The sequence below is a fragment of the Petaurus breviceps genome, unplaced genomic scaffold, assembly GCF_028583685.1.
Source record: "Petaurus breviceps papuanus isolate PSGF00001 unplaced genomic scaffold, PetGlider_PUasm1.0 38, whole genome shotgun sequence".
In the NCBI taxonomy this organism is placed as follows: domain Eukaryota; kingdom Metazoa; phylum Chordata; class Mammalia; order Diprotodontia; family Petauridae; genus Petaurus; species Petaurus breviceps.
In genome coordinates, this window is record NW_027186304.1 from 21329845 (window position 1) to 21339500 (window position 9656).

Sequence of the window (9656 nt, forward strand, 5' to 3'; positions counted from 1 at the left end):
CATTCCACCACCACCACCACCACCCATTTTGCAGATAAGAAAACAGTAATACAAAGATGGCTAAAGTGCCTAAATCCGAGGGAGGATTGGAATTACACTTGAAGCCTCCTGGGATCTGTCAGTCAAGGACTCCCTCTGTTGGACTTTGTTGACTTGTTCATTTTAAACCTTTAGGCAACATTTTGCATCTTAAAAGAAGATCCTAATTATGGTTAATATTCATGACTAAACTTAACTGTTCTCCATATTGACTAAGGAGGAAAAAATTGAAAATTGGCTTAAATTGAAGTGTGAGGGATTTAGATTAGATTTAGGAAAGAATTCCCCAACTCTTATGGTTGTTAGGTAATAGAATAAGTTACTGAGAGAAATGATATCATTTTCTTAGTAGAGCAAACTTTTATAAATAGAATAGATTCTTATCCATCTATATTAGTTTAATTTTTCTTGGTGTGTTGGATAGTAGACAGAGCTGGGGAACCTACAACCTTGAGTCCACATGTAGCCCTCAAGTGCAGCTCTTTGATTGAATCCAAACTTCACAAAACAAATTCCCTTAATAAAAATATTTGTTCTGCAAAACTTAGACTCAGTCAAAGGCTGTGCCCAAGGACCTAGGAGGCCACATGTGGCCTCAAAGCTTCAGGTTCCACACTCCTGGATAGAGTAAGGGTTTTTAACCCAGAGTCTGTTAAGTTTTAAACATGGATGAATATATAGATGGATAGATAGATAGATAGATAGATAGATAGATAGATAGATAGATAAACTATATTTCAATAGAATTGGTTTTGAATTCCTATGCATTTTAAAATGTTATTCAGGAAAGGTTCCATAGAATTTGCCAGATTGCCAAATTATGTATGTGTGCTAAACAAATTACAGACAGTAACTATCTATGCTACTCATGACAACAGTTATAGTAATAATAGTAATAACAGTTATAGTAATAATAATAGTAAAAATAGTAATAATATAATATAGTAATTAATATAATAATAATAATATAGTAATAATAGTGATAAAACTATCATTTCTCTTAAAAAATCTAACACTTTAATTTATAAAATGCAATCAAATGTATAATTTAATTTGTTGCATCGTTCTTACTGCTAAGTCATGTCTGACTCTTCGTGATTCTCTTTGGGGTTTTCTTGGCAAGGGTCCTGGAGCTTTTTGTCATTTCCTTCTCCAGCTCATTTTACAGATGAGGAATTGAGGCATATAGGGTTCAATGACTTGACCAGAGTCACATACCGTAAGTGTCTGAGGCTGGATTTGAACTTATCTTCATGACGTTCACTTCAAGAGTACACTGATTCCAAGCCCAGTGCTCTATCCACTGTGCCACTTCGCTACCCTCCAATCTAATTAGCTCCCTTCAAATATCTCTGAAACAAAAAGTACAAGTATTATTAGACCCATTTTATAGATGAAGAAACTGAGACCTTAGAGGTTAACTGATTTTCCTAGGTTTCATAAGTTCAGAAGTGTAAGATTTTTCATGAGGTCTTCTGCTTCTAGTCTAGAGCTCTTTCCCCTCCACAGTCATGCCTACTAACATAGACCAAAATTAGGTCATTTTTCAGTGCTCATGCATAGATATAGCTGTCCCAGGATGTGATAAAAATTCTCTATATATCCAGTAGTACTTTTCATAGGTTACTGGCCTCACCAAAGTTTAATATTAGTCATTGAATTCAACCAACAAAAATCTCTTAGCAAAAAATAGATTGTTATCTGACTTACGTTTGTTGTTTTAGCTCTGACATTTTTTTTTTTTACCTTCTAAGTCCCTTCTACAAACATGAGACATGATTTTTGGTTTCTTCATTAATAGGGATGGAAGGAGCAGCTAGATGGCACAGTAGATAGAGCACTCACGGTAGAAGCACGACCCTCCCGCGGCTCCGGCTTCCACCCTCCCCAATCCATGTAAAAAGGGGACTCTAAACAAACTTTGGAGCTGCAGAACCCACAAAATGACACAGAGAAGCTAACCTCCCACTGAGGACAGCCTGGCAGGCCAGCAAGAATCGGCCAGCGCAGCGCTCTGGGAGCCGAGCCCAGCACCGCGCCGAGGCTTTAGCCCCAGGGCAGGCCTGACCAGCCACCAGCCAGAGGGACTCCAGATCAGCAGCAGCTGTGGCCATTTCCAGATTTATCAACACATAGATGCGAAGGACAAGGTGAGAGGCCAGTGCAGTCTGGACTTTGGGAACCAGTAAGTGGGAGTGCGTGGCTTTTACCCCCGGGGCGAGAAACCGCTCAGCACAGCCTGCCAGCACCACGTGGCTGCTTCAGCTCCTGGCCTGCATAGTGTAGGGGGACCAAGCACCAGTCTGAGGGGTCATCGCTCTTGCTTTAACCTGCTTGGATCTGGATTGAAGTCTAGGGTGGAGGTCCTGGGGTGTGTGTCCAGCTTGCCAGAGCATGTGGAGACCTCAGAGAGGGCACCCATCTAATACCTCCGGCAGCTGAGAAAACCCCAGCATTTGGGACGAAAACTCCCCTGTCTGGTGGCAGAGTTCTACTGTGGCAAAAAGCCCCGAAGTCAAATCATTGAGTGGCAAAATGAGCAGGCAAAGGAAACAAAGCAGACAGAAGATTCCAACATTACACTCCTATTTTGGGGATAAGAAGGAGCAAGGCATGGAACAGGAGGAAATCAGTGAAGTCAGAACTCCTGCACTAAAAGCTTCAAAGGAAAATACAAGCTGGTTACAGGCCATAGAGGACCTTAAGAAGCAGATAAGAGAAGTGGAGGAAAAATTGGGAAGAGAAATGAGAACAATGCAAGAAAATTATGAAATGAGAATCAACAGCCTGACTGAAGAAAATAATACCTTAAAAAACAGACTGACTCATATGTCAAAGGAGGCTCAAAAAGGCAATGAGGAGAAGAATGCCTTAAAAAGTCGAATTTGCCAGATGGAAAAAGAATCTCAAAAGCTCACTGAGGAGAATCATTGCTTCAGAATTAGATTGGAGTAAATGGAAGCTAATGACTTTATGAGAAATCAAGATGCTGTTAAACAGATCCAAACAAATGAAAGAATAGAAGGCAATGTGAAATATCTCATGGGAAAAACCACTGACCTGGAAAATAGATCCAGGAGAGATAATTTAAAAATTATTGGACTGCCTGAGAGCCATGACCAAAGCAAGAGCCTGGAAAGCATCCTCCAGGAATTTCTCAAAGAAAACTGCCCTGATGTTTTAGAACCAGAGGGCAAAATAGAGGTTGAAAGAATCCACCGATCACCTCCTGAAAAAGATCCCAAAAAGAAAACTCCTAGGAATATTATAGCCAGGTTCCGGAATTCCCAGATTAAGGAGAGAATATTACAAGCAGCCAGGAAGAAACAATTTGAATATTGTGGAAACACAATCAGGATAACCCAGGATCTGGCAGCTTCTACACTGAGGGATCGAAGGGCCTGGAATGTGATATTCCGGAGGTCAAGGGAGCTGGGATTAAAACCAAGAGTCACCTACCCAGCAAAACTGAGTATCATATTTCAGGGGAAAATATGGTCATTCAGTGGAATACAGGACTTTCAAGCATTCTTGCTGAAAAAACCAGAGTTGAATAGAAAATTTGACATTCAGATACAAGAAGCAAGAGAAGCATGAGAAGGTAAACAGGGAAAAGAAATCATAAGGAACTTATCAAAGTTGAACGATTTTTTTTTTAAAGCAATTGGGGTTGAGTGGCTTGCTTGGGGTTGCACGGCCAGTTGTTGTTTCTGGGTGTGGTGCTGGGTGTCTGGGCCCGGATTTGATCTGGGTCATCCCGGCACTGGGGCCGGTGCTCTTGCTCGCTGAGCCACCTGGCCAAAGTTGAATTATTAACATTCCTATATGGAAAAACAATAATTGTAACTTATGAAATTTTTCTCAGTAGTTGAAGGGATTAGAAATATATATATGTATATATATATATATGTATATGTGTGTATGTATATATATATATATATATATATATATATATATATATAAAGATAGAGCACTCAGTTTAGAATCAGTCAACTCATGGAGTGAACATCATGAAGTTCAAATATGACCTCAGACATTTACTAATTGTGTGACTCTGGGCAAGTCACTTAACCCCAATTGCTGCCAAAAAGGGAGAGTGGGATGGAAGTAAATTAACTATGAAAGGTGGGGAGGGAGAAGGGTTTGATGAGTATAAACCCCCCATTAATGACTGTTAAATGCTTAGAGAGATCAAAGAACTGAATAGCATTCACCTTACACTTCCCTCACTCTAGTACTATTATTCAGTGATCAATTAAACAAGCAAAAATAATAATATCAACTAAAAACCTGAGATACTGGATCAGAATGACTAGAGAGTGGGTCTTGGAGTTAAGGAGGTAAAGGTTCAAGCCCTGCATGTGCAATATAGTAAGAGAGTAAACATCATATCCTAGACCTAGATTTAGGTCTGGAAGAATCTTTGGAGGTCATCTGCTTAACATTTAACCTGTTTGTACCCCCAGGCTACTCACTAAGGCTTTAAAGTACGGATAAATGGCTATTCTTCAGTAAAGGTAGTTTTCACACTGGGGACTCCCCTACATCACTAAAATAATATATTCAAAAGAAAAACAACCCCAAACCCCAAATTATGAACTTAGTGTCACTATAAGGATTATAGAGTAAAAAAATAATCCTCTCTCAGAGAACTAGGTTATTTAATATTCTTGATAAATACATGATTAGGAGCTGCTAAGGCTTAGGAAAGTCCCAAGATTAGTGGGAATAAAGCCAGTTTGTTTGTCTCCCTTCCCTGGCAGAGAATTTTCCTATATGGTCCAAGAACTTCTAGTCAAAGAGCAGGGGGCACCCAAGGAGGAACAGCCCCCTTTTTCTGTCTCTACCTGGAGCTCATGCCCCCTCCAGCCTCCTCAGATGAATTGGTATGGCTGTATGGCCCCACCAAGTGACAGTGAGGATATATTATACATACTGACTCCAGGCACTCAGCAGATTTGAATAATCTACTTTGAAATAATGTTGAGCCCACTTATTTTACTCAGGTTTTCCTGTTCAGAAGATATTCCAATGCTTGGTTGTATTTGACTCCTTGTGAGAGGTGGGGAAATGTTAGTTTAGGATATTTTTTTCCTTTTGGAGGGGAGAAGGCAAGTCAATTGTAGTTAAGTGACTTGCCCAAGGTCACAGTGAGTAAATGTGTCAAGTGTCTGAGGCTGGATTTGAACTCAGGTCCTCCTAACTCCAGGGCCAGTGCTCTATTCACTGCACCACCCAGCTGCCCCACAACATATTTTTTCATGAGAAAATTCAAGTTTTGCTGTCATATGGGCTGCTTGATAGCTAGGCCTAAGAAGTCTACAGGGAGTTTGAATGGAGGACAATGAAGAAGGAAGAAGAGAGTTATAAACAGAAAAGAAAGATCAAGTAAAAATGTGAACTCTGTTATTGCAATAAGAACCTCAAAGGGACCATGTTCTCCTCTTTTATGTGCTGATATTTATCCATTTCACATTGATTTAATCTAAAAACTTCCTGGTCATTTACTTAGATTTTTTTCTCTCTATGCAGAAGTGAGTAGGGGGAATGTTTTAATGCCTTCCCTCTTGGCAGGGATATAAGCACTTGGCCAATTATCTAGCTATAAAATTATGACATTAAATACTGCAGCTATGTGATAATCAAAGGAAAACATTAGGGGCACAGTAAGTTTTCACATCACAAAACAACAGCAGGATGTTAATCAAATTATATACCAGCTCAAAGGAGGCTTTTGAATCATTTGCCATGTAACGATTTTCAGCTTCTCATCACACAATTCAGAAGACATTTTCTTAGTAAGATCAAGACACACAGAAAACCTCAACTGTTAAGAACATTTTTGAAAAATTCATGCCCAAAATAACATAACAAATTGCTTTTAAATTGAAAAAAGGCTTTTGTTTGCACATTTTTTAAAGTCTAAATACTTGTGGGAAATATTTTTTCTCAGAATTCTCCAAAGAATTCAGCCTTAGCTCATAACTAGGCATGTCAAAATAGAATTATATTTCATAATTATTTATAAATTACTAATAAATTAAAATAGTTTCAGCAAGTCAAAAATATTTATTTGAACCCCTGTAATGTTATTGAATAAAAATATGTTTCTTCTACATTCAGGGGTGCACCACTGCTTTGGAAACCTTCAACAAATGCCATTATTTCCACACTGCCATGCAAGGCTTTCTATAATAAGCATAGGTTTGTGACTGTGGGAGTCCCTTTATGTGGCCAGCATTGGGAAGCAATAAACACCTGAGCACATACCCTTTGTGGAACATTGTACTTAGATACTAATATGTAATAGGCAATTCTTGATGTTCTACCTACCTAGAGAGATCTTATAATGAATGGAATGAAAGAACAAAATCATAGAACAAAAGTGCTGAGCATACTTAAGGACAAGCAATAGAAGATATTCATTAAATTATTAAATATTTTTAATCTCTACTATATTAGCTAATTCACTGCTAAGATAGAAGAAAGTCATTGAAGAGTATAGGCTGCCTGTATAGGCAATAACCTCCAAAGGGTCCTGTTCGTGGGTGAAATAGCATCCGCATTTATGCACTTATTCCATCAAGCCCCAAAACACTACATGTTTCCTAAAGAATAAAAAGCAACCTTTCTGGTCTTGCATGTAAAACCATAATCAGTCTAGTTCTAGCCTGCTTATCAGAATGATACATTTTTCCTTTCAAATTCTACATTTAAACCAAAAGGGATTACTAGTTGTTTTCTGAGCTCTATCTGTCATCTTCTGTCATCATGCATTTGTACAGGCCATCACTCCCAACTGGCAAGTACTCCCTTCTCATTTCTACAATTCTGAAGCCTGTAATCCAGTGACCTTTTCCTCCTTACCCTTCTTCAAACAAAACACTGTCTCATGACTCTGAGCATTCATTGACTGCCCTCCATCCATGTCTATTACTCACTCCCTCTTCTTATATGGCTTCTCTGACTTCCTTTAAGTTACAGCTAAATTCCAGCTTTCTACAAGAAACCTTTAGCTCAGTCCTCCATAATCTTGGTGTCTCTTTTGACTGTTTCCAATCTTGTTTGTACATAGTATGTTCTCTCTCCCTTTGGACTGGTAGCTCATCAAGAGGAAGGACTGGTTTTTGCCTTTCTTTGGAGCCTTAGCACTCGGCATAGCCTGGCTAACTGATTAATAACTGCTAGTTGAGTGACTTTGAGGTTCAGATGCGTCCTCCTTCAGGAAGCTATTTCTGATCTTCTCTACTGAACAGATTTTCTCCCCCTTCAAATTTTCCCAGAGTACTTTGTCTATATCTCTGCCTTCTACCATCATTTCCTACTCTATCTACCTTTCCTAGTTCTGTCTGCATACTATGTCTTTCTTCCTTCCATCCCAATGTATATTACATGTGGGCGATACTGTGCCATTTTAATCTTGGCATTTATGGTAGCTAACAAGGCACTTTGAACATAAAAGTTGTTTAAAATATATTGAATTTAATTGAATAAGAGAGGTTTAAGATGCTATAGGAATTCAGAGAAATCCTCCAGCTTGGAGGATTAAGGAAAGACTAATAGAGAAGATATATGTAATGTAAGCCTTGAAGTATGGTTAGGAATTGGAATAGTGGGAGCAGCAGGGAAAAGGCACTTCAAGCTGAAGATTAAATGTAAACAAAGGATATGTGGGTCATGTTTAGAAAATGTCAAGTTGTTCCGTTTGGCTTAATCATAGGGAGAGTTAAGTGAATAGTAGGAGATTAGGCTGGAAAGGCAGGATCACTGATTTAGTGATGGAAGGAACTTTAATGGTCATTGAATCCATCCCCTCACTTTCAAGATGAGGAAATGGATGCCCAGGAGATCATGCAGGGAGTGTCTGAAACAGGATTTGAACCCAGCTCTTCCATACTTCAAGTCAAGGATTTCTTGAACTTTTCCCACTCTTAACCCTTTCAGCACTTCTTAAACTTCTTAAAAATATGGGATCTCGACCCACAGTTTAAAAAGCACTTACAAAAGCCATTCTACTGCCTCAGGTAGTCTGAGGCCAAATTGTTGAGGGCCTTGAGTCCCAGGTGACAGAATTTTAACTTTGTTAAGCAATAGAAAGCTATTGAAAATGTTTTGAACAAGGGTTCAAATGATATGTTGGGCTTTAGAAAGGGACAGAATTGCATAGTGGATGCAGTATTGAATTTGGAGTAAGGAAAATCTGGATCCAAAGCCAGGCTCTGACATGTCCCAGGTCAAATAATTTTAACTTGTCTTGCTTCCTTTTTTTGGTAAAATAGAGATAATATAACCTGCAGAAGCTGCCTCACAGAGCTATTGTGAAGCTCAAATGAGAAAGTGTATTTAAAGGGTATTTATAAGTATATTTATAAGCTTTAAAAGAACTAGATGGTATAGTGAATAGAGTGCTGGGCCTGGAGTCAGAAAGACCTGAGGTCAAAATCAGCCTTGCACATTTACTAACTGTGTGACCCTGGGCAAGATACTTAATCTCTGTGTACCTCAGTTTCCTCAACTGTAAAATGGGGATCATAATAACACCTATTTTGCAGAGTAGTTTTGAGGATGAAAGGAGATAATATTTGTAAAGCACTTAGCACAGTGCTTAGTATAGATTAGATATTTAATAAGTGCTTATTTCCTTCCTTTAGATATATTATTATTATTATTATTATTATTATTGAAACAGTGTGGAACAGTGGAAAGCTTGCTGGATTTAGAGTCAAGAAACCTGGGTTTGAAGCTTAATTCTGCCACATAATGCTTATAAGACTCTCAGCAAGTCACTAAAACTTTCTTGGTATCAGTTTCATCTTATGTAAAATGAGCTGTTTTTACTCGGTGACATGTAATTTCCCTGGCATAAATCAACTGCTTAATAAATGCTTATTTCCTTCTTCTCTTCTTTATTCCCTCCATTTTCCTTTCCTTTTCTCTTCCTTTCCTCCATCCTTTCATCCTTTCCTTCTCTCATTTCCTCCCTCTTCTTCCTTCTTTTTACCCTCTTTTCCTTCCTTTCTTGCTTCCTTCCTCCATTCCTTCCTTCTTTACTTGCTTCCTACTTCCTTGTTTCCTCCTTCCTTCCTTTTTCACCAACAGCTCTATATCTATGATCCTATAAAATTATTCTGACAGCCACAGATAGGACAGATATGAAGTGTGAGAGAATCTACCCTGGGAGATTGGCAACAGGCCATTGTATATATAATCTAATCAATCCAATGTGGTATCATAGCTCTAAATTTAAAAGAGATCTGAGAAATCATCTAGCCCAAGCCCCTCATTTTACAGCATCTCTGGGGCCCAGAGAAGCTAAGACTTGGATAAGGTCATGTAGTTTGTGTGTCAAGGGATTTGAATTCAGGACCTCTGATTCCAGACAGTGTCTTTCCACTGTACTTTGATGCTTGCCTAGATGTATTGTGGGCCTAACCTAACATGTTGGCAATAGAACTAGTCAGAAGGTATTAGATACATAAAATATTTTGCAGATAGGAATGACAGAATCTAAGGATTGATTGGATTTGGAGGAAGAGAGATTAGACTAAAATGATCGAGTCTTTAGGCCTGTGACAGAGAAAATGGTGGTACTACTGACAGAATAAAGGAAATCAGAA